The sequence below is a fragment of the Antechinus flavipes genome, chromosome 4 (assembly GCF_016432865.1).
Source record: "Antechinus flavipes isolate AdamAnt ecotype Samford, QLD, Australia chromosome 4, AdamAnt_v2, whole genome shotgun sequence".
Classification (NCBI taxonomy): Eukaryota; Metazoa; Chordata; class Mammalia; order Dasyuromorphia; family Dasyuridae; genus Antechinus; species Antechinus flavipes.
In genome coordinates, this window is record NC_067401.1 from 161,134,065 (window position 1) to 161,160,762 (window position 26,698).

General features: G+C 35.5%; 1 protein-coding gene and 1 pseudogene across 1 annotated transcript in view; one reads left to right on the forward strand and one right to left on the reverse strand.

Annotated features, from left to right (window-relative positions):
* The window catches only part of PITPNC1 (phosphatidylinositol transfer protein cytoplasmic 1), a 361,819-nt gene that overhangs the window by 84,948 nt on the left and 250,173 nt on the right, over positions 1-26,698 (forward strand). The window lies entirely within an intron of this gene.
* Positions 15,984-16,083, reverse strand: LOC127563564 (uncharacterized; annotated as a pseudogene).

Genomic DNA, 26,698 nt, shown 5'->3' on the forward strand with positions numbered 1-26,698 from the left:
CAGTGGTTTGCCTCCTTGTGTTTCTGTAACATTGTTTATCCCTCTTAGATGAGTCATTCAGAGTCCCATAGCAACAGATGTCAAAGAACTCAAGACAAACTTTACCTGAGTGATATTTTTTATAAAGTCACAGTTTTGTTGAGCAGATATTTGTTATCTCAGCTGGCTGAATATGTCAGAGGAAGCAGGGTCCTCCATTGCTTCCCTTTCCTCATTGTCCAGGTCAGGAGCCAAGAAATGTACTGCAATGCAGCATGCCTCAGATAGGGAGCCTGACATCATTTTGGAAACTCCCATCATCTTGCTTTTCTTTCTATGTGGCTTTGGGCCATGTATGGCTGTGACAACTGGTGGAGAAAGAGGAATCTATTGAGAATGAGGTAAATTGATGATGAAATGAATACAGCTCTGCAATTAATGGCTAGTAAATAATTTATGGGAAGCTGGGTGGCCCAGTGGATAGAATTCTGCTGGGTCTGACTTCAAATTTAGTCCTTTAGCTTAATTGTGTCACCTTGGACAAGTTACTTAACTCTGTCTCAGTTTCCTCATCTGTAAAATGAGCTGTAGAAGGAAATGACAAGCCATTGCACTATCTTTGCCAAGTAAACCCCAAATGGGGTCACGAAAAGTCTGACGTGCCTGAACAGCAACAAATTTTGTTTTTTATTAGAATTCTAATGCTGTGGATCCTAGAGATCACCTGAGGCTAAAGGGGGGCTCAAGGTCTGATAGTATAGTTACATGGTTTCATATATAACCATATATGGGAATTTAAAAAGAATATAATTTTTATGTGAAAACTAAGGCATGCACCATCATCTTGGGGGAGGGAAGGGGGAAAATTGGAACACAAGATTTTTCAAGGGTCAGTGTTGAAAAATTATCTTTGCAAATGTTTTGAAAATCAAAAACTTCAATAAAAAAAGAAAATTAAGGCATGAAAATAGTTGATATATTTGGATTTTTTTAAAGCTTGCACCAATTTGTGATTTACCTTTTTCCAAGTTTACAAAACAAGTGTTTCTGATGAAATTATTCTTGCAAATTGGGCCCATTCTAATGTAATACAGAGTAGTTTATATTTAGTTGTCTTATGATCTAATGCTCTAGTAAAAACTCTGAATTAGTATATGTTTTGTTTGTTTTATAGCCAGCATTAGGCAGTATCTTAGGGCAGGGAGCAGGCGTGGGGGGGCGGGGAGAGGAAGAGGAAGGAAGGAGACAGATCCTGAAAGAAATGAGGATAAAGACCAGTAAGAATTTTGATAAAATCTGAAAATGTCTCAAATTTCCTCTTGATCATTGACATTAGAAGCATAATTATTATTACATTGTGATGTCAATCAATAGTCAGTGAAAAAAAGCATTTATTAAGTGCCTACTATGTGACAGGAATATTGAGAAAACAAATAAGAACAGAAAGATAATCTGTGTTGTCAAAAAACTTCTGAACTAATTGGGGAAAACAATGAGTAAAAGGAAGCTGGAAAAGAGAAGCGAGACAAAAGTACCAGGAAGGGCATAGTAGGAAAAGTCTAAATTGGATGTTTGGAGAGCAATAAGACATAGTTCCTTTTAAATGGCAGTTTCAGGAGAGGGCTTCCAATCACAAGAGTGATGCTGGTATTTCCAATAGACTGCAATGAGTTTCCAAAATGAAGAGGTTTCTGGACATGGTATAAAAAGTCTACAGCCTGCAGGTCAATGATAAAGTGATATATGTGAAGAACTAATGGAAAATAATGATTAGGCACATTTTCATGAGTTCTGTTAAGATGGTTAGGTTTTTATATTAAATCTTATCTGCCAAGCTGGGAGCTTTATGCCTGAACAATACCAATAGCCACTTCTGCTGGATTTTTCTATTGGCAGGAGACCTGATTTTTGGCCAGTCCATCAAAATCTGTGAGAGTGAAAGTGTGATAGGATTACACAATAGTATGATTAATCTAAATAATGTTTGTTTAGTTTTTATAAGGAAAAGATGAATCCTGATGTCAATATTCAGGGTCCAGGATCTGAAATATGGCTTCTAAGTCTTTGTAAATATATTGAATTAGTCAGAAAGATAGATGCTTATTGCAGAAGATTCCCCCAAAATGTTACTTTATCATGAAAATGTAAGTACCTCAATTGAATTTATAAGCAATATAAAAGACTTCTTTGATATGGTCTCTTGAATTTATTAAATAAAATATCAAAAGTTACAAATGATTAAACTGAAACTTTAGCTTGCAAGAAAGTTATTAAGCAGTAAATTCTATCACAGGAACCTTTTATTTTCTTCACTGAGTTGTACCAAGAAAATTCTCCTCTTATATAATTTATGGCCATGGCACTGGGGACTTTCTCAGAATCTTGGCAGTATTAGGTCCTATCATTGTGTGTGTGTCATGTATAAAAGAAATGTTCAATAATAAGCCCTGATGATAAGTGTTTTTAATCTATGTCACATAATTGCATTCTCCTAACTTCCTGGTCCCCCTTACATTTGAAGGCAAAAAACCCATTCTTACACAAGTGCTGGAATGCCCAGCCCAGTTTTCAAGTCAGGTGACAAATTGTATCTCCCTTTACATTCAATTCAACAAACATTTATTATATCCTGCGATAGGCTCTGGTGATATAAAGATGAAAATTATGTGGTTCCTGCTTTCAGAGAGCTACCTACATATTACTCTCTTTCATGTACACTATGTTCCAAATAAATTGGCCTCCTTGTTTTTCTCTGAATCTGGCATCTCATTTCTCATCTCACTGCCTCTGCAAAGGGCTATCCCTCAGACTGGAATTTTTTTTACCTCTCACTTCCATCTCTTAATACCAAACTTCATTTGAAACTCAGGTTATGTCTTGTCTTGTAGGAAAGACTTTCTTGATTCCCCTTTTTTAAGTGTCTTATTTCTCTCAGTTGTATTCCTCCCAATAGGGAAGAGAGGATTTTTGAACCGGGAATTATTTTATTTTATCTTTGTATCTACAGTACCCAAGTCTGCAATCTCAGCTCCTCACTCTCACTTGTTTCACATATATAATCTGTTGTCAAATTTTGTCATTTCTAATAGATCCATCATCATAGATCCACTTCTCCCTGTACAAACAACTCATACCCTAATTCAGGCCATAATTCATCACTTTGCTCCTGCACTATTACAACAGCATCCTAGTTGGTCTCCCTTTGTGAAGATTCTCCTTATTTCAAACCATCAATTTCCTAGCTGCCAAATGGATTTTCCTAATGCAGAGGTTTAATTACCTTACTTATTACTTATTAAAACTCCAGGACCTTCCTTCCTTCCTTCCTTCCTTCCTTCCTTCCTTCCTTCCTTCCTTCCTTCCTTCCTTCCTTCCTTCTTTCCTTCCTTCCTTCCTTTCTTCCTTCCTTCCTTCCTTCCTTCCTTCCTTCCTTCCTTCCTTCCTTCCTTCCTTCCTTCCTTCCTTCCTTCCTTCCTTTCTTCTTTCTTCCTTCCTTTCTTCCTTTCTTCTTTCCTTCCTTCCTTCCTTCCTTTCTTCTTTCTTTCCTTTCTCCCTCCCTCCATCCCTCCTTCCCTCTTTCCCTCCTTTCCTTCCTTCCTTCCTTCCTTCCTTTGTTTCCTTTTTTTTTCCTGAGTATGGGAAGGGCCCATTGGAAAAGAGGGGAAGGATAGAGTAGTAAGTGATATAAGGTCTGGGTTGTTTGTTTTTTGGCAAAGATACTGAAGTAACTTGCCATTTCCTTTTCTAACTAGCTCATTTTACAGATGAGAAAACCAAGGCAAACAGCTGATGGTTTCACAGCTTGGAGTATCTGAGTTAGGATTTGAACTTGGGTTTTCCTGACTCCAGGCCCAATGCTCTAATTTACTTCACCACTTACTTGCCCCAATTCCAGGGGCTTTCAATGGCTTCTAGGAACTCTGATCAATACAATGACCATCCACAATCTGAGGATCATCACAAAACATACTATCCATCTCCAGAGAGAGAGGTGATGAATTGAGAATGCAGAGTGAGCTAAATGTGTGAGTATGTATGTGTGTATGTATGAATGCAGTGATTCAGGCTATATTTTAGTAAGTTCTGGCTAACATTAATCTCATCATCATTCATGTATTTTATCCATTTCTAACCATGTTTTGCCCATAAATTTTTTTTTAGTCACTTAGTAGATATAGAGAAAGTTCAGAGTTTTATGTTCTCAAAACTTGGTATCTGCCTATGTTATGTGTATGTGTTCAAATATACATACATACATATATACATAGATATACACACAGATATAATTTGTAATATATATGCACACATATGTATGTATATATTATTATTATTAATTTTTTTTGAACATGGCTGAGGGGGCCATTAGTTTTGCTTAACTGTACATGTTTATAATGGGGTTTTGGTTTTTTCGCTTTCCAAATGAAGGAGTTAGTAGAAGGAAGAAGAACATTTAAAGCTGAATTAAAAAAAAACAAAACAAAACTCTTTTGACATTTAAATTTTTTTCACAGCCTGGCTCATTTTTTTCTACCTTTCCAGTCTTCTTACATATTGTTACTTTCCAAATACTCTATGGCACAATTGTGTTAACCAACTTGTTGTGTCTCCCAGTCACTTCTGCCTAAAATGAACTCCTTTCTTGTTTTTATTTCTTGGAATTCCACTTTTTCTTCACAACTCAGCCCCAGTGAGATCTTTTTATGGAGTTTTTTTTTTCTGATTCCCTCAGCTTCTTATGCCCTTTCACCCTCTTAGTCTTATATTCATATTGTATATATTCTGTACCTATAACTATGTGAGTTATAGGGGTGTGTGTGTGTGTGTGTGTGTGTGTGTGTGTGTGTGTGTGTGTTAGCTCCATGAAGGCCAGAACTGCTTCATTTTTGGTCTTTTGTCATTTTTGTCTTTGTATTTCCAGAGCTTAGCATGGAACCTGAAATATTAGGTATTTAATACATGCATATGGATTAGTTGGATATAGAAAATGTTTAATAAATATTTCTTGGATTGTATTAGATAAAATCTAAGAGATGATACGAAAGAATATTATACAAGATGGAGAATGTGATGGGGGTAAAAGAGAGATCACAACAAAGTGTTGTGAGGAAATTTGAGGAAAGGGGGAGTTTTTCAAGTTAGAAGAGGCATAATGGGGATTAGTGAAAATTTTGTAAGGAAGGAGCTGCCCAAGTTAAATCTTAGAAGAAAAAGGAAGGGGTTTTTTGGTTGTTGTTTTTTAAATAGCATACTGACATGGGGATTGAGATGGATTGAAAGACATTCTTGGCAGAATAAGTAAACCTGTACTAAGGCAATAACTTCAATAACTGAAGCTCAAGATCCATTTTTGCCTGGGGCTCAGAGTATTTGAAAGGGAGTGTTGTTCAGTCATGTTGTCCTCTTGGTGACCCAGTTGAGGTTTTTTTGGTTCAGATAGTGCAGTGGTTTGCCATTTCCCTTTTCAGTTCTTTGAAGAATTAAGACAAACAGGGTTAAGTGACTTGCCTAAGGTTACATAGCTGTTACATGTCCGAGGTCAGATTTGAACTCAAGAAGAATCTTCCTGATTCCAGACTTGCCATTCTCCATTTCCACTGTATCACCTAGCTGTCCCTTAAAAGGGAGTGGTATGAAATAAGTCTGGAAAGTTAGATTTTAGCCAAATTACGAAACTCAAGAGATTTTTATTCTCTAGTCTAAAGAAGCTATATATAGAATTCAGAGAAGGTGAGTGACACAGTGAGAAGATTATTTTGGCAATTGTTCTTAGGATGAATTAGAGAGGGGACAGTTTGGAAGCAGGAGGACCAGTTAGGAGTTTCATAATAAGTATAGTAATAGTAAGAGATGTTTGGACCTGAACTAGGATAATGTCAGTAAGACTGGAGGAGAAGGTACATTTAGAGAGAAGTAATTGAAATAAAATCAATAAGATTTGCAAGTTAATTGTTTAGATGTTGGAAAATATATATAGTGTGTGTCTAAACTTCCATGTCACATTGAACACTTTATAAAAATTCTGAGGATTGCATTGGTGATTCCACTGTCCATGGAAGTCTTCCCAGGTTTTTCTGAGAGTATCCTCTCATGATTTCTTATAGTATATTAGTATTTCATCATAATCACATCATAATTTGTTCAACTGTTTCCCAATTGATGAACATTTCCTCAGTTTCCAATTCTTTGCCATCAGAAAGAGCTGCCATAAATATGTCTGATGGAAGTGGATCTCTTCGATAAAGAGATCTAATTCAGTTTCAATTGATCAAGGATGGACAGAAGCAGCTACACCCAAAGAAAGAACACTGGAAAATGAATATAAACTGATTGCATTTTTGTTTTTCTTCCCGGGTTATTTATACCTTCTGAATCCAATTCTCCCTGTGCACAAGAGAACTGTTCGGTTCTGCACACATATATTATATCTAGGATATACTGTAACCTATTTAACATGTATAAGACTGCTTATGATAAAAGATACATACCTAGTAGTGGCAATATTGGTTAATTGTCCTTCATTTTTGAAGAGGACTAAAATGATAACACTTGTTAGAATTGAGTTACAGTATCCAATTGTGGCTGATCAGATCAATTCAAGCTTGGAATGCTCTGCCACAGATCAGATACAAATAGTCCCTATGAACATTTGGGGTAGATTCTCTAACTTTGCACATTTCACATTTCTTCTGAGCTGATTCAATTCTGCTTTGCTCATAGAGCACAGCACCTTCTCTGACAAGGGCACACCATGCTGGGCAGTCTTGTACCAGTATCTCCCATGTCTATAATCAATTTTAAAGTTCATAAGGGAGACCTTGAGATTGTCCTCATATTACTTTTTCTGACCACCTTGTGAGCATTTGTCATGTGTGAATTCTTTATAAAATATTCTTTTTGGCAAGCATACATTTGGCATTCGAACAGTGTAGTCAGTCTAGCAGAGTTGTGCTCTCTCTGCAGTAGAGTTGGAATGCTTGGCAGTTTAGTTAAAGAAAGGACCTCAATATTTGGTGTCTTATCCAAACTAAAGTGGAGGGAGTTTTGGTGCATGATTTTTTGTTTGCAGATGATTGTGCATTCAATGTAGTCTCTGAAGCTGAGATGCAACAAAATATGGATCAATTCTTTGCTGCTTGTGCTAATTTTGGCCTGACAATTAACACCAAGAAAACACAGGTATTCTATTAGCCAGCACCCCACCATTCACCATATGTGGAACCATCAGTTACAGCAAATGGTGAAGTTTTGAATGCTTTGGATAAGTTCACTTACCTTGGCAGTATGCTTTCCAGGAATACATACATACATATCTATCTATATATATAAATATACTTGATAATGGGATTGACACATGCTTTGCCAAAGCTAGCTCCATGTTTAGAAGGCTCTGAAGAAAAGTGTGGGAGAAGTGGGGTATTAAACTGACTACCAAACTGAAGGTCTATACAGTTGTTGTGCTGATCTCATTGTCGTATGCTTGTGAAACTTGGACAGTATACCAGTACCATGCTGCAAAATTGAATCACCTTTATTTGAATTTTCTTAGGAAGATTCTGAAGATCACCTGGCAGAACAAATGGTATTGCTAGGTCAAAGGGTAAATATGTATGGTTTTATAATCCTTTGGGCATAGTTCCATATTGCTCTGCTGCATGGTTAAGTCAGTTCACAACTCCACCAGCAATGCATTAATGTCTCATTTTCCCCACATCCTCTACAACATTTATTAATTCTCCTTTTCTGTCCTATTAGTCAATATGAGGTAGTACCTGAGAGTTATTTCAATTTGCAGTTCTCCAATCAATAATGAGTTAGAGCATTTTTTTCATATGGCTATAGATAGCTTTGATTACTTCATCTGAAAACTTCGTTTCTTTTGATTATCAACTGAGGAATGGCTCAGTATTCTATATGTTTGAGGAATGAGGCCTTTATCAGAGAAACTTGCTTCAAAAATATTTTTCACAGTTACTATTGATAAATGTATTTCCCTCCATACAATTTCCCCTCTCTCTCTTCCTCCCACCATTTATTCTATTTTCTGTCTCCCTTTACCCTGCCTCTCCCCAAAAGCATTTAGATTCTGACTACCCCCTCCCTCAATCTGCTCTTCCTTCTAAGTGCCTTTCTACTTCCCCTACCTTCTCTTATCCCCTTCCCCTTCTACTTTCCTGTAGATTAGGTTAGATTTCTATACCCAACTGAGTGTGTATGTTGTTCCCTCTTTGAGCGAATTCTGATGAAAGTAAGGTTCATTCACTTCCTCTCATCTCCCCTTTCTTTCCTTCCACTCTAAAATCTTTTTCTTGCCTCTCTTATGTGAAATAATTTACCCCATTCTACCTCTCCCTTTTTCCCTTTTTCCCAGTACATTCCTCTCTCACCCCTTATTCTTTTAATGTCATCTCTTCATAATCAACTTATCCCCATGCTCACTATCTAATAATGAAAAGTTTCTTATGAATTGATTTACAAGTGTCTTCCCATTTAGGAATGCCAACAGTTTAGCCTTATTAAGTCCCTTATGATTTCTCTTTCCTGTTTAATTTTTTTATGTTTCTCTTTTGCCTTATATTTGAAAGTCATATTTTTTATTCAGCTCTTGTCTTTTCATGAAGAATGCTTGCAAGTACTCTATTTTATTGAATTTCCATATTTTTTCCCTGAAGGATTATACTCATTTTTGCAGGGTAGATGATTCATAGTTGCAATTCTAACTCTTTTGTCCTCTAGAATATCACATTCCAAGCCCCTTGATCCTTTAATGTAATAACTGCTAAATCTTATGTTATCCTGATTATAAATCCATGATATTTGAATTGTTTTTTTTCTGATTGCTTTCAGTATTCTGTCCTTGATCTGGGAGCTCTGGAATTTGGCTATAATATTCCTGGAAGTTTTCATTTTGGGAGGTGATTAGTGGATTCTTTCAATTTCTATATGGTCTTCTGGTTCTAGAACGTCAGGGCAGTTTTCCTTGATAATTTTTTGAATTAGGTTCTTTTTTTGGATCATAACTTTTGGATAATTCAATAATTTTTAAATTATCTTTCTTGCATCTATCTTCCAGGTCAGTTTTTTTTTCCCAGAGAGGTATTCACATTTTCTTCTACTTTTTCATTCTTTTGGTTTTGTTTTATTGTTTCTTGATTTTTCATAAAGTCATTAATTTTCACTTGCTCAATTCTAATTTTTAAGGAATTATTTTTTTTCAATGAGCTTTTGTAACTTCTTTTCCATTTGACCAATTCTTCCTTTTAAGACATTTTTCTCCTCATTTGATTTTTGTTATTTCCTTTACCATTTGGCCTACTCTGTTTTTTAAGGTGCTGTTGTCTTTGATTTTTTTGTGTATCTCCTTTACCAAGTTATTGACTCATTTTCTAAGATTTTCTTGTACCCTTCTCATTTCTCTTCTCAACTTTTCTTCTTCCTCTCTTACTTAATTATCAAAATCCTTTTTTGAGTTTTTTCATGGTCTGATATTAAATCATATTTTCTAGGAAACTTTGGATGTAGGAGCTTTTGACTCTGATATATATTCTTCTGGGTGTATGCTTTGATCTTCTTTGTACTATGGTGACAGTGGGACTGGACTATGCTCAGTTCTCACCTAGGTGCTCTAGACCTTTCCTACTGACCTTTTAAGTTGTTTTTCACTGGAAATTTATTTTACCCCTTCTTTTTGTGGCTTTTGCTCTTCCAGGAATTGTTTCATGACATTATTTAAAGGTGTTCAGAGAGGTTTGGGGAAGAGCTCAAGTGAGTCATTGCCTTTACTCTGCCATTTTGGTTCTTTTCTAGTTTTTTCTTAAATCACGTAGACTTGAAGTAATTATTTTCCATTGAAAGCTCATATGACGATAAGGTCAGTATGAGAGGTCTGTGAAATGCCCTCAGAGATTCTGCTCTGCTATGAAAAGCTGCAGGTGATGATGGGGAACTGCAAACCCACAAAAGAATTAAGCTTTTGGGGCAACTTCACACCTCTTAGGCTACAGCCAACCAGATGTCTTTGATGACTGGGGAGAAGCCTCCTGCCTCCCTGGTTCCTTCCATTTGCAGCTCTTCCACAAGGAAACAGTTGTAGAATGTTTTCATGAATGTATGAGAATCATATTTGTAGAAACTCCCAGCCTGTGCATCTAGTTTGGGTTTGCAAAAGCCTGTCACATAATGTCCTTGAGATCCTAGTTGTATAAGGCTGGGCCTGTGAGGAAAGAGACTATCCCAGTTCCTTACTCTGGTCCCGATCTGAGTCAGTAACTGGAAGGAAGAATCAAGAGGAGATGACAAGATTATGTTGTGTATCTGGGAAACTTCTAGCAGCCCCAAACATATTACTAATTAAGAGAAAGGTAAGCGTAATGCAAACTTGTAAGTGAAAAAGAAAGACCACCATACTTCCTGAAAAGGCCTCCAAAAGTGAAGAATTATTTTCTGATTCTACTCCAGTATTTGTCAGAACACAGGCTGTTGACATGTACTAATATGTGACATTGCTTCCCTGACTTCAATAAAAGTATTGTTTTCCCTTTATCTTTTTATTTTTGCTCAGATGTAGAGAGGAAGACTTTTCCATTCTCTTCAGCACCCTGAGAAAATGCTTGCCTGCTCTTCACCAATTCACCTTATGAAGGGATTTCAGTTTATCTGTTTTTATAGAAGGTTCCTGGTCCTAGTAAAATGCTTTCCTGCAACCAAACTCCAGACACTTCAAAAGCACTATGAGCTTCCTATGTTATTAGTCTAAGGGTGAAATTATAGAGGTTTATAAGGAATGATCTAGCAACTGGTTACAAAAAGTAGCTCTGAAAAGTGGATTCGGTCTGACCAATGGTATCAGATGGAGGTAAGGATGGGATTCCTGCAATGGGACTTTCCTTCACTGGCAAGTCCAACATAAATGTACTATGAAGGAGAGGGGGAAACTGGGGGATCGTGAAATTTCAAATAATCTTTATGTTTTTTAATGTAGAATAATTGCAAATTAGGCTTTTCTGCCAACAGGACTATATATGGCTGACTCAGCCTTGCCTTAGATATTCCAATTTTCTCGCTTCCTTCCAAACTTGTAAGTCATTTTACTGCTCCTGAAGGGATATTATTTGATTTCAAAGATATGCCCCAGAGGGTCTGTTTGAACCTGACTCTTGCTCAGATGTCAGAGTGTGAAAGAAGGGGAGTCTAAAATGAGGGCCTCCAACCCACAATTCCTGGAGAAGTCTCCTTTTGAATCTGGGATTTCTGATGATTTTAGCAGAAGAAGAAGGTGGAAGGGCATTGCAGAGTGGGCCTCAGAGTAAGAATGGTCAAGGGAAAAACCTTAAGCTTATTAGCAACTGAGCATCTCTAGGGGATGCCAGGTTGTCACTATTATAAGCTGGTTTCAGTAGGCTCTCTGGACAATGACGGCAAAGTTACTAAAGTGAGATGAATGGACACTGGCAGTCAGCCACAAGTAAATATTGTGTGCCAAATTCTGAAGGATGCGCCAAAGGAAACCTCATCATTGGGGAAGCTTGATCTCTTGAACAGAAAAGTAAAATAAGCTTTCCCTTCTCTTCTCAGCCTCCATTGAGAAGGCAAGAAATACATCAATTATTCATGTGAAATCATGCAAATATATTTCCATATGAGCTATATTGCAAAAAAGTAAGAAAAATAAAGAGAAAATTATAGTTCAGTTTGCATCAAGAATTCATTATTTGTCTCTCTGCAGGTATATATCATTTTTCATCATGAGTTCTAAGCATGACTCAGCCATAAACTTCTTCTTCTTTTTTTGGTCACTAAGCAGATTTAGAGAAAGTTGGAGGTTTTCTGTTCTCAAGACCATATATAATCACTGCAAGTCTGTATTGCTTTTTTGGAGGATGGGGGTGGGGGCATCTGCATGAACTCATTAAAAAAAAGGTGCATTTGGCTCACCTATTGTAGAGCACCTGACTTGCATTTTTGTCTTCTCTACAGACTTTAAAAAAGAGAAAGCTTTACTGTGACCTGTCAAATGTCAGTCTTAGTGATGAGTCAGCCCATCAGAATTTCACTGCCTTTCTAGGTCAAGACCACATGTTCCTTTGGAAATGTTAGATCAAGAGTACAGTAGTGACACTATTGTGAATGACACTACTTTAGATTTAGGTGACTGGCAAAAGAGGAGAACTGTTTCCAGGGCATAAGTGACCTTCCACCAGAGGAGGAAAGTTTCAAGTTTTGTGTGTGTGTGTGTGTGTGTGTGTGTGTGTACACACACATTCTAAATATAGGTTCAGTACAATACAGCTGATTGCGCAAAAGAAACTAGAGTAGTATCCAAGGGAATATGCTGTACTTTTATTTTTAAAAGTACTTTTCCCCAAGGTGTCCCTAATAAAGCATATCCTGAGCACCTTAGATGAAAGTTTTAGATTACTAAAAAAGAATGAAAGAACAGTTGCTGGCTGAATTTTCTTTTTAAGGGTTTTCTTTACTTCTGGAGTATAAAGCACAGAAATGAAGGGAAGATGAAAGACAAAGCTGTTTTTTAAAAGTCAGGATCTGTCAGGGGAAAAGAAATGGGTGAGAGATTTCTCAACAGCAGCAACAAAGAATGGCACTACTTCTCTGGAAATTGGAAAGTGTGTCATTGCTGAAGAAGTTATTTGAGAACTAATGGTAAAGTTATTTGAGAACTAATATTAAGAATGACCATTTGGGTCATTCCAAGGAATGTTTACTGTCTGTGTTCTTCATGGATGGACTGTACACTTTCATATGTATTTACTCCAGAAAAACTGGTGTTTAACATGATTTAACAAGCCCTGCTCTATCAGGTGATTTCATATTGGGAAACAGAAGGTATCATGTTTAAATTCATCCTTAATGTTTTTCACTCACTGACTTTTATCTGTTTGAGTTAAGTGAGGGTAAAGTACAAAAACCCCCATTTTAGAAGTGGGAAAACCAAGAATTGAGAACCTAACTGATTAGCTTGAGATTATGCTTCTAACTTTCAGGTTCATTTTGTTCTATTTTTGTATGCCTCTCATCAGTTTGAATGGGGAAAATAGTTTTATCTCTGGTTCTGAGAGCATCAATTTGGCAGCTTAGGCAGTGACTGGTTATCAAGAGCCTGGCCAAGGGGTCCATTGGGGGGAAAAAATTATTCTGTGCTGTTATGGTGTCTTCTGTGGGGAAGTTGATTTTAATACATTTATTGTGACTGTAGCTCCTGCTAACTACTCCAAACTAAACCTTAACATTTCCTTAGTTCCTTTCTCCTAATATAGTTTATTTTAAAATTTTTACTTATTTTTAATTTATAGAATAAAACAAGCATTTCCTTAGCATAGTATAATTTTTTTTTAAAAAAGATGATTGCATGTGAAACTGCAACTTTCTGTACCGTTTAAATATATAATGAAGTTAGCATGTACTTTTTTCATTCTTCTCTCTCTCCCCTCCCCCCATGGCTACCATTAGACATAAGTGTACACGTATATATATTTGTATATGTATATATATACACACACATATATATGTACATACAAATACATATATCTATATACCCTGTGTGTATGTGTTACCATTCTATACATACTTCTATTTATCAGTTCTTTCTCTGGATGCAGATAGTATCATCTTTTATATGTCCTTTGGATATTATTTATAATAGTCAAAATAACTTAGTCATTCAAAGTTGTTCTTGAAACAACATTGCTGTTACTATATACAACACTCTCTTTATTCTACTTGTTTTGCTCTTCATTATTTCATGCAAGTCTATTCATATTTTTCTTTTTCTTTCTTTTTGTTAAGGTAGTTGGGATTAAGTGATTTACCCACAGTCACACAGTTAGGAAGTATTAAGTATCTGAAGCTAGATTTGAACTCAGGTCCTCCTGACTTCAGGGCTGATGCTTTATCCACTGCACTACCTAGCTGCCCTTCATCCATATTTTTCTAAGATTATTGAGCTCATCATTCTTTATATCACAGTAGTATTCCATCACAATTATTTCCCACAATTTCCATTTCTTTGCTACTACAATATAATTTAAAACTTTCCATGTTGGAAAGTAATCTACAACCTATGAATAGTACTCAAATTCTGTAAGTCTGGATAAAAGGGGAAAAAAATTAAATGAAAAAGGCAGCGTACTAGAAGAAAAAATATTGTTTTAAGAGTCAGGAGACTTAAATTCTTCATATCAATTACTTATGAGCTTTTCAAGACACAACCTCTGTGGGTCTCTATTTTCTTATCAGGAAAATTAAGGGAATTAATTAGATGGTCATGAAATAACAGATTTAGAAAAGGAAAGGACCTTAGAAGCCATCCAATATTCTATTTTACTGAGGTCTAGAAATATCGCTAAAAGACTTGTCCAATGTCATACAAATTACAATAGGAAATCTCATATCTAAATCCAGGTTTTCTGATTTTAAACTTAAACTTAACCTACCATAGTAATTTAGTTGTTTATACTACTCAGTATACTACTCAGCTGCCATATTTTCCAATGTATTTTTTTTGTTGTGTGCTTTATTTCAACAATAAAATTATAAACCCTTGAAGGGCAGTGCTATGTTTTATGCATCTCTTTATTTCCAGTGCTTAGAATAGGTCTCTACACTTACATGTTTAGTAAATTTTGCTATAGTTAATGAATGTAATGGGAGGGAATGGGGTTATATTGTTTTTTTGTTTTTGTTTTTGGGTAGGAGAGAAAAATTTCTGCAGGATTGAGGGCAGAGAAGAGGCTGAGGAAGATAGCCTCTGTCTCATCTCTGATTTATTCCTAGGTGTAGGAGCACAGGAAATGGCCTGGAGGTAGTTGATTGAATCTGGGACCCAGACTGGGAGAGAGGCTGAGTTTGGGATAAAGTGCTATTCATCATTCTAAGAAGAGTTTAGACTAAGAGGCTAAATTTTTCAGGGGAATCAAAACAGTTGGAGCCTGAGTAGGGCTAGAATTAGGGTCAGGACGTTTTTCTTTCCTTTCCCCCCTTTATTTCTTCCTCCTTTCCCATTTCTCTTGGGTTTGGGAGTGTGGGGATGGATATCTGCTATCAAAAGCTTTGGAATGGAAGATGCAGAATAAAGAATAAGAAGAGACTAACTCAAGAACAGCAGCTGAATGCCTACAGCCCAAATTACAGCTGTGTTCGTGGCTCTAGGAGAGGAGCCTAGGATACTTCTTAAGAGTCTCTAGAACACAGGAAAATCTGGATGATGTTAACAGATCTCCAAGGGGCCAGTGGATAGAGTACTGGGTTTAGAGTCAGGAAGACTTGTGGCCTCAGACACTTACTAGCTGTGTGACTCTGGGGCAGTTAATTTAATTCTGTTTGCCTCAGTTCCTCATCTTAAAATGAATTGGAGAAGAAAACAGTAAACTATTCCAGTGTCATTGCCAAGAAAAACCCAAAAGAGGTCATTGAGAGTTGGACATGATTGATAATTACTAAACAACAATAACAGATCTAGCAGATGTAGGAGTTGGCCCAAATTAGGATTACACAGTTCATTTTAGACAACACACTCTGGGTTATCTGGGCATAGTCCCTGCATTCTGAAGTTGAAGATCCCAGACCTGGAGCACACTCCAAATTCCCCACTTTCATTCTGTAGAATGATCTAGGATGTTCAGGGTTTATGAGCCCTTTGGGTTTATTTTTGTGCTGTGAATTTTAATAAACAATTTGTTCACTTTGGTTAGGAAGAATCAGAAAAGAAAAAAAATCAATTCTTAAATGTAGTTTATCTTTATGAAATTTCTGTACACAGTAGCAGGGATGGGTTTAGGATAGGAGGATAATAAAGAGGCCTGCAGAAGCTATGCTTTTCATATTTTGAGTGACATTTCAGAAAATGCCTGTTTTAATTATGGGTCATAGACAGATATCTGTCTTATTTTTTTCTTTTGGTAATATATGTATTCCTGAAAAGTGATATAAGCTGATTCTTTTGTAAATCAATTTATCTTAAATACATCAGGAGATTTGGATTTTTTTTATTATTAGATATGAATTACTTTGTGAATTTGCATGTCATCCTTGTGCAAGAGCCATGCTAATCTCTGTAATGTTCCAATTTTGGTATATTTGTTGCTGAAGCAAGCACAAAATTTGGATTTTTAAAAAGGTTCTTCTGGGCAGTGTGGTGAAATGGCAAAAATACTAGATTTAGCAGCAGATTACCTCTTTTTGAACTCTGAATAGAAGTTCATTTATATGGTAGGCATTCATTAAGCGTGGGCTATATGCAAGGTACTGATGTTAAGATACAAGATTATTTATTATTTTAAAGTTTTTCAATAGGATTTTATTTTTCCAAATATGGGAAAGTTAATTTTCAATTCATTTTTGTGAGCTTTTGTGTTCCAAATTTTTCTCCTGCCTTCCTTCACCTTCTCCTTCCTCAAGAGAGCAAGTAATCTTATATAGGTTAAATATGTGCAATTCTAAAATATTACAAGATAGAAAAGTCCCTAACCTCAAGGAGTTATGTTCTATTAGGGATAGGACCTAATGGAAATAATATAGACAAAGTGAATTTGGAGAGTACCAGAGAATTGAGATCAGGATATGCCTAAGAAATGAGGTGCCCTTGAGCTGAGCCTTGAAGCCACAAAGACTTTTCAGAGATGGAAGTATGGAAAGAGTGCATTCTAAGCATGGGATATAGGAATATGGACAGGAGATGGAATGTTGTGAATGAGGAATAAGAAGATCAGTTTGGCTGGCACAATAGAGTTCAGGAAAGGAAATAATATGTAATGATTCTGGAAAGGTCAGGTGAAGCTAAGTTGTGAACAGCTTTAAAAGCCAAAGATGGAAGTTAGTATTTGATCCTAGAGATCCATCAGAATTTATTGAACAAAGGAGTGCTGTGCCTGAAGAATCTCACTTTGGATATGAACAGACAATTCTCAGACGAAGAAATTGAAACTATTTATAGACATATGAAAATATGCTCCAAATCATTATTAATCAGAGAAAGGCAAATTAAGACAACTCTGAGATACCACTACACACCTGTCAGATTGGCTAGAGTGACAGGGAAAGATAATGTGGAATGTTGGAGGGGATGTGGGAAAACAGGGACACTGATACATTGTTGGTGGAATTGTGAACACATCCAGCCATTCTGGAGAGCAATTTGGAACTATGCTCAAAAAGTTATCAAACTGCATACCCTTTGATCCAGCAGTGTTTCTACTGGGCTTATACCCCAAAGAGATACTAAAGAAAGGAAAGGGACCTGTATGTGCCAAAATGTTTGTGGCAGCCCTGTTTGTAGTGGCTAGAAGCTGAAAAATGAATGGATGCCCATCAATTGGAGAATGGTTGAGTAAATTGTGGTATATGAACGTTATGGAATACTATTGTTCTGTAAGGAATGACCAGTAGGATGAATACAGAGAGGACTGGCGAGACTTACATGAACTGATGCTAAGTGAAATGAGCAGAACCAGGAGATCATTATATACCTCAACAATGATACTGTTTGAGGATGTATTCTGATGGAAATGGATCTCTTTGTTAAAGAGAGCTAATTCAGTTTCAATTGATCAAAGATGGGCAGAAGCAGCTACACCCAAAGAAAGAACACTGGGAGATGAATATAAGCTGCTTGCACTTTTGTTTTTCTTCCCCGGTTATTTTTACCTTCTGAATTCAATTCTCTCTGTGCAACAAGAAAACTGTTCGGTTCTGCACACGTACATTGTATCCAGGATATACTGTAACCTATTCAACATGTAAAGGACTGCTTGCCATCTGGGGGAGGGGGTGGAGGAAGGGAGGGGAAAAATCGGAACAGAAGTGAATGCAAGGGATAATGTTGTAAAAAAAATTACCCTGGCATGAGCTCTATCAATAAAAAATTATTAAAAAAATAAAAATAATAATAATAAAAAGATCACTTTGATCACTATTGATCAGAGAAATTCAAATTAAGACAACTCTGAGATACCACTATATACCTGTCAGATTGGCTAGAATGACAGGGAAAGATAATGTGGAATGTTGGAAAGGATGGGGGAAAACTGGGACACTGATACACTACTAGTGGAATTGTGAACAGATCCAACCATTCTGGAGAGCAATTTGGAACTATGCTCAAAAAGTTATCAAACTGTGCATATCCTTTGACCCAGCAGTATTTCTACTAGGATTATATCCCAAAGAGATCTTAAAGGGGCGAAAGGGACCCACATGAGCAAAAATGTTTGTGGCAGCCCTCTTTCTAGTGACCAGAAACTGGAAATTGAGTGGATGCCCATCAATTGGAGAATGGCTGAATAAATTATGGTATATGAATATTATGGAATATTATTGTTCTGTAAGAAACAATCAGCAGCATGATTTCAGAGAGATCTGGAGAAACTTACATGAACTGATGCTAAGGGAAATGAGCAGAACCAGGAGATCATTATACATAGCAACAACAATATTATGTGATGATCAATTCTGATGGTCGCGGCTCTCTTCAACAATGAGATGATTCAAACCAGTTCCAATTGTTCAGTAATGAAGATAGCCATCTACACCCAGAAAAAGGACTATGGGAATTGTATGGATCACAACAGAGCATTTTCACCCTTTCTGTTATTGTTTGCTTGCATTTTTGTTTCCCTTCTCAGGCATTTTTTCTTTCTAGACCCTATTTTTCTTGTGCAGCAAGATAATTTTATAGATATGTATACATATATTGGGTTTAGCATATATTTTAACATATTTAACATATATCAGACTATCTGCCATCAAGAGGAGGCGATGGGATGAAGGAGGGGAAAATTTGGAACAGAAGGTTTTGCAAGGGTCAATGTTGAAAAAATTACCCATGCATATGTTTTGTAAATAAAAAGCTATAATTAAAAGAAAAGAATATCACTTTGAGAGACTTGTAAAGAATGATTTGGAGAGGGGGGAGATTTGAAGCAGAGAAACCAAATATGATGCAGCTATAGTAGTCCAGGTAAAATGTAATGATGATCTGAACTTGGGTGGTGGCTCTCAAGGAGAGAAGTAGAACTGACAAGACTTGGCAACTATTTGGTTAGGTGAGATAAGAAAGTAGGAATTATCAAGGATGGTTCTGAAGGTGTAAACTTGGGTGATTGGATGGATAATGGTGCCTTTGACAAAAACAATAAAATTTGGAAAAGAAGTGGGTTTGGGGAGCTTCAGTTCTGTTTTGAACATGTTGAATTTCAGCTGCCTGTGGGGAAAATCCAGTAGACAGCTGGTAATGGAGAACTGAGTTGAACATCTTAAACTCATGGGAGCAGAGGTAATCTCCAAATGAGATAGTAAAACAAAATGAACCTAGGATACTACTGAGAGGGTCCACCCATAGTCAATGCATAGAAAGTTCAGCAAGGGCAATTAAGAAAGACTATTTAGGCAATGTCACAAAAGTTCTCATATGGGAAGTATTGATGATGTTATAGAGAGGTCAGAGGCTAAGGATTGAGGCAAGTTCCCTTGGGTTTAGTAAAAAGAGATCATCATTAAAATAATTCACTTTTTAAAAACTTTAGCATATTCTAAGTACATAACTGATAGCTCTGTGAAGTAGTTAGCATAAGTCCTGCTTATTTTAATTTTACTGAAGAGTAAATTGTGGCCCAGAGGGAGTCAATGACTTGTCTACAGTCATTCAATGAAAGAAATATTGAAACCAAGACAGGAACTCATATTCTTTCCCCTATACAACTTGACACTCAGGTATTTAATAGATGTTTCCTGATTTAATTGAAGTCATTTTCTCCTAAGAGGGAGGTATTGAAGTGGGATAGGTCATACTCATGCTGTTTATCTTCACATAGTTGTAAGGAGTAAAGTGCTATTTGAATGTCAGCTTCTGTTGTTATTTGGGATTTGATAATTAGATCCAATACAAATGAGGATTGCTGAATAAAAGGATACTGTTATTCTCCCCTCCCCAAGATAGCAAGTAATCTGAAATGAAATTGATTTGTTTTGTAATAAAAAATTTTTATGAGAGCATAATTGTCCTAGTCAGAAAATCACCTGAGTAAACTATTAAGCCTGTGCTTTAGCATCTTCCAGAGATGAGACAGGTATTCCTGTATGAGTTCTTTTTCTTTTCACAGGACTGGCTTTGTTTTCTCTTTTCATCTTTTTGAATTTCTTCATTGAGATTTGGTCTTAATGTTTGCAGTCAAACAGTCTGCAAAATGTTTATATTGTAATAAATGGTGCCTGAGTTAATTATCACTACTCTTGTTTGCAACAGGATCTTCAGACCCTCTGCTGTCCTCTAATACCATTAGAACCTTTCTTTCTAGTTAGGCTTATTTTTCTTTCTGATTTAGAAGCTGTGCTTGCCATCTCAGATGACGCTATTGATTCACTTTCAACACTTCTGATGTACTCATGCCAAACTACTCATATTGTGTTGCCTAGTGTCTCTGGTGACCAAGGTCACATCTTGGCAAGATGGTCAGCTGGATTTAGAGTTAATTCCAGAATTTGTGGCCTTCATTGAGTTTTACCCCCAATAAAGTAGAAGGAGTGAATTTAAAAGCTTTTCTTCTTTCTCTTTCTTCCTTCTTTCCTTTTTTTCTTTTTTCTTTATTTTCCTTCCTTCCTTCCTTCCTTCCTTCCTTCCTTCCTTCCTTCCATCCTTCCTCCCTTCCTTTTTTCCTTCCTTCCATCCTTCCTCCCTCCCTCCCTCCTTTTCTCCTTTCTTCCATCCTTCCTCCCTCCCTCCCTCCTTTTCTTTCTTTCTCTCTTTCTCTCTTTTTCTTCCTTCCTTCCTTCCTTCCTTCCTTCCTTCCTTCCTTCCTTCCTTCCTTCCTTCCTTCCTTCCTTCCTTCCTTCCTTCCTTCCTTCCTTCCTTTCTTTCTCTTTGTTTCTTACCATATTCCTGTTAGATTTAGCACAGTCCAGTGCAATTCAGAATTTTCAAGCTCACAAGATCCACTAGCCTAAGCCTCCTGGGTAGCTAGAATTTTCAATGACTGTTTAATTGTGGTCTTCTAATCAGTGATGAGAAAACTTTATACCTGTACTGCAGACGTACTTAGATGTGATTCAGCCCTTTGTATTTACATATATTAATCAATATATATTGAAGAAAAGAAAGAATGTTATTTTGGGCAATTGCTGACATTTCTAGTTGACAGAATCTTAATTAAGCATTTTTATTGAATTTCAGTGATTCATGTTGCTATTTTATTTTATTATTATTAATAATTATAATTGCTTCAGTATTATACTTTTTCAGAAAGCACTTGGCATAGATTGATCAGCACAAGAACCTTGTGAACACAAATATTATTATTTCCATCTTACAGATTAAGAAATTGAAGCCCAGAAAAACAGAATGATTTGCTAAGTACCAATAAATGTCAGAATTGAAGCTAGATTCTGCTTTTCTCATTGGAAGTCCAATACTCTTTTCATGTTACTTCCTTAACTATTAAAGTTTGAATACAGCCCATACCAAAACAAAATCTTAAGAATTAGACATTTCTTTTCTTCTGATAGTCTGTCATACCTTAACATATATCGAGAGAATTATAGACTGATGCTGTTGCATCCCGTATCAAATATTTATTAATTATTAATTATGCTACTAATATAACAGAAACCTCACATTTTTTGAAGGTAGAATTACATTACCATCAATTCCTATTGAATGATTTACTTTAATACTACTACCTTCCATTTACTATTATTGCTAATTTATTCTTCCTATATCTTGTTTGTAGCTAATTATTTGTATATTGATTCTCTCATTAGATTATATGTGCCTTGAGAGCAGGGACTTTTTTTTGTCTCTTTTTCTTTATGACCTCAGTGTTTAGCATAGTACCCCATAGATAGTTAATCATTAACAAGTGAATTTGATTTAAACTAATTTTGGTGTTCATTGATTTTTCAGTTTTGTTTGATTTTGTGACCCCATTTGGGGTTTTCTTGAAGTGACTTGCCATTTTCTTCTCCGACTCATTGTACAGATGAAGAAACTGAGGCAATCATGATTAAATGACTTGTCCAGGGTTAGACAGCTAGTGTCTTTTAACTTGATCTTCTGAATCTCAGAAGATAGCCCATTAATATAATATAGAGATTTTTTTGCTTTTAGGCTACAACTCTGAATTTGTAAAGTTATTAGCTACGTGATAATAATTTTCCCAATGTTGTCTGAACTTTTTCTAGAAAAAAATCAGAAAAGTGTATATTCTTTTCTACAGGCAAATCTTATTTGAAACAAAACAAAAACCAACAATCTTCATTCCATTTTATAGACTTTCTTCCAGAGTTTCTTTGAAAAGTTGTAAGAATAAGACAAAAGTTGCTTTTGAGGATGATTAGGAATTAAACATTAGAGATTAAATAAATAATCATTGAGTAAATTAAGGGGATTATAAAAATATTGTGCAGAAGTATAGCATCATTCTGGTTTCATAGACTGAATGAGCTGGAAAATCTATCATGTGGAAGATCCAAGAATAGGTTTGTTCTGACTGACATTGAGGGCAGAATTAGAAGGCAGGATGAAAGTTGCAGATATCCATTCTTTATTTTGATATAAGTAAAACTTCCTGCCAAGTGGAGCAATCCCAAAGTGGGACAGGCTTTTTGAAATGCTGTTGAGTGCTCTATGGCTAGAAGTTCAAGTGAAGAGTCAATGATAAGTTTAAGTTGGAGTATATAATTCCTGAGATCCCTTTCATCTTTTTTTTTTAAATTATTAACGATTTTTATTTTCAAAACATATGGATAGATAATTTTTCAACATTGACCCTTATATAGCCTTGTGTTCCAAAATTTTCCCATCTTCTCTCATCCCTCCCCTAGATGATAAGCAATCCAATATATGTTAGATATGTTAAAAATATGTTAAATCCAATATATAAAAACATATTTATACAATTATCTTGCTGCATAAGAAAAATTAGATCAAAAAGGAAAGAAAATGAGTAAGAACAAAATGCAAGTGAACAACAAAAAGAGTGAGAATATTATTTGTGGAGATCCCTTTCATCTTTTTTTTTTTTTTTTGATCCCTTTCATCTTTAAGATTCTGTGAATCCATGAAAATTTAGAACACGATTCTTCTTTCTGTATCTCCAGTTGAAGTTTTTCTTATTCTTAAAAAAAAAAAAAGATGTTATTATATAAGTGTGTGTGTGTGTGTGTGTGTGTGGTTCACAGCAGCATATGGCAACTGAGATTTGAAAGCAAAATGTTTCTTGAAGGTGTGGAAAACATTCTTGGAATAATGCCAAGTGTAATTCTTGCCCTGTGAGGACAGAAAGCTTCATTGTAAAATTTGGATTGGCAGAGAGCAAAATTTAAAAATAATGTCCTTTATTTGAAAATCAACAATAACAAATGCCCTCAACTTATGATAACCTAGTCAATTAACACTTCAGAAATAGAAAGGGTGAAGGAATTAACTTAAAAAACCAAACAAAACAACTTAATCCCTTTTATTTCTTATATCCTCTAATTTCATTCTTGGCTTACTATTATCAATTATAGGTCATTAGTAAACAGATAAATCCCCAAAGCTAATTGTTAGTAAACTCACATTGTGTCAAGATTGACTTTCCTGACTTGAAGTTTTTGTTTTTGGATATGGACAATTAAGGAATTGTTTTTGCTTAACTATGCTAACTTGTTACATGGAAAAAAATGATTTATATTAGTTTATGCTCAAGGAAGAAGACTCTCAAATCACTATGAATACAGGAAATTCCCCATGACATTTCTCTCCTATTTTAATCTATTGAGTAGTAAATTTACCTTTGTAGTGAGATGAACTCACTAAAACTAATTAGACTGATCTCTAGATTTTAGGTTCTTAAACTTGGTTTGCAACTCCTTAAGGGGTCTCATAACTAAATGTGGGAATTGTGAAATTATGATTTGTCAGTAAATGTTTATTTTGTATACCTATTATGTGTGTGCGTGTGTGTAAAAATTTCTTGTCATTGGTTCTCATCAACAATAAGGTGATTCAGAGTAGTTCCAATGGTCTTGTGATGAAGAAAACTATCTGCACCCAGAGAGAGGACAGTGGAAACTGATATGGACCACAACATAGTATTTTCACTCTTTTTGTTGTTGCTTGCATTTTGTTTTCTTTCTCATTTTTTCCTTTTTGATTTGATTTTTTTTTTTTTTGTGCAGCAAGATATTTGTGGAAATATGTATAGAGAAATTGTACATGTTTTAACATATATTGGATTTTTGTTGACTCAAGGAGGGGGTGGGAGGAAGGAAGGGAAAAATTAGAATACAGGATTTTGTAGGAATGAAGTTTGTAGGATAAATATAAATATTTATGTTTTGAAATTTTAAAAAAACTTTAATTTTTTTATTAAGGCTTTTTATTTTTCAAAACAGCAGACAATTCTTCAACATTAACCCTGGCAAACTCTGTGTTCCAATTTTCCCCCTTCCTCCACACTCTCCCCTAGATGGCAAGTAGTCCAATATATGATAAACATGGTAGAAATAGATGTTAAATCCAATATATGTATACATATTTATATAATTATCCTGCTGCACAAGAAAAAAAAAGAAGTAAAATAAAATGCAAGCAAACAACAACAAAAAGAGTGAAAATGCTGTGAACCACATTCAGTTCCCTCAGTCCTTCCCTGGGTGTAGATGGCTGTCTTCACTGAACAATTGGAAATGGCATCAAACATCTCATTGTTGGAAAGAGTCACATCCATCAGACTTGATCATTGTATAATCTTGTTTTTGCTGTATATAATGATCTCCTGATTCTGCTAATTTCACTTAGCATCAGTTCATGTAGATTTTTCCAGATCTCTCTAAAATCATCCTGTTGGTCGTTTCTTACAAAACAATAATATTCCATAACATTCATATGCCATACTTTATTTAGCTATTCTCCAAATGATGGGCATCCACTCAGTTTCTGGTTTCTTGCCACTACAAAAAGGGCAAACATAACAAACAAACATAAAAAAGCTTTAATTAAGAAAAATAGAGTTAAAAAATTTTTCTTGTCCTGTAAAAATTTCTTGGGCAAAAAAGGACAGTGAGTTTAAATTTAAAAAGCTGTGCTCTACATCACCAGCATCAGTTAATATTGATGTTGACTTTAAAAGTCCTGCATTGAATTAGTGACACCAGTAGGAATTAAAAACAGCTTATATAAGTATCAGGTTAATCCATTCCTGCACCTGTACCACAATGGTTAGCCTCTTGCCCTGATTTTATTCAATATTTACTATAGAATATCTTTTCCCCCCAATTCCATGCTCTAAATTTTTAGGAATTGCCAAATCAATTCCATTTTCCCTCCATTTTCTGCCATAGTTAACAGAATATTCTACACAAATGATGTCAATATGAAGAATATGGAACTATATTTAGAATCATTGACATGTTTAACCTATGTTGTATTGTTTGCTCTCTTGGAGAGGGAGAAAAGGAGACAGAGGGAGAAAAATTTGGAACACAAAGTTTTGCAAAGGTGAATGTTGAAAACTATTTTTGCATGTATTTTGAAGAATAAAATACTATTAAAAAAACAAATGATGCCAAGCAGTATAGTTTATGATTGAATAAGAAAGTGCTAATCTACTTTTATCACTTTAGCATCAATGTAGAAAATTCAGAGAAAGGAAAAATCTTGTAATAAATAATTAGGTAAATAACACTTTATACAATAGCCACTTCCAAAAATATAAATCTGTTTCTTAAGTCTGTCATCTCTTTTTCAGGAGGTTGGTAATATATATCATAAATCCTCTGGATACTTAGTTGGTCATTGCATTGGTCCGAGTTCTCAAGTTTTTCAAAGCTGATTTTCTTTAATTGTTATTTTCTTTGTATAATTTTTTCTCATTTCATTCCGCCTCAATTCTTGCTAACTAAGGTCCTTTGAAATTTCTCTGTTTCTTATGATTCAGAAATATTCCACTGAATTCATAACAATTTGGTTAGTCATTCCTCCACTTATAGACATCCATTGGATTCTGGTTTTCCTTCCTTCTTTGCTTGTTTCCTTCTTTCAAATTTATTCCATCATTTTGTAAGTAGGGATAGTTATACCTTCACAGCCTTTTCCACAGGGTTATTGTGAAGATCAAACCTAATAATAGCTTGGGCACTGGAAACATAATTTATTATGCAGAACAGCATAAGTCTTGTCTAAAGCAGACAAACAGGGCAATAATTACCTTCTTATTCCAGAATCTAACAACAAGATATGTAGAGAGATAAAGAAGTCAGGTTTAAGCTCAGTTTAAGTCTATAAAGGGGTAGTTGAAAAATTCATAAAAAAGAAAGAGCTTTTTAGAAATAATGATTGCTAACCTTTTTAGTGCTTTAAGGTTTGCAAAGGACTGCATAATTTGATCTTTATAACAACCCTGGGAAGGTAGATGCTGTTGTTATTTACATTTTAGAGATGAGGAAATCTGAAAGGTTAAATGGTGTTACGAAGATCACCCAACTGTTTGAAGATGGATCTGAATATAAGTTTTCCTCAGTTTAACATATTGTTACCTCCCATGGAAAGCTATTTTACTTCCAAAGGGAAGACTTAAAAAATATATTTCAGCAATAAATAAAACAAAAAAATATTCTTCTACTCTTTAGGGCCTCTGAATGGCACAATGAGGTCTCAAATTCTCTAATTTGCCCCTTGGCTTAGCCTTTATTTCCAACCCCCCCCCCCTTACAAAAAACAAAGAAATAACAAAAC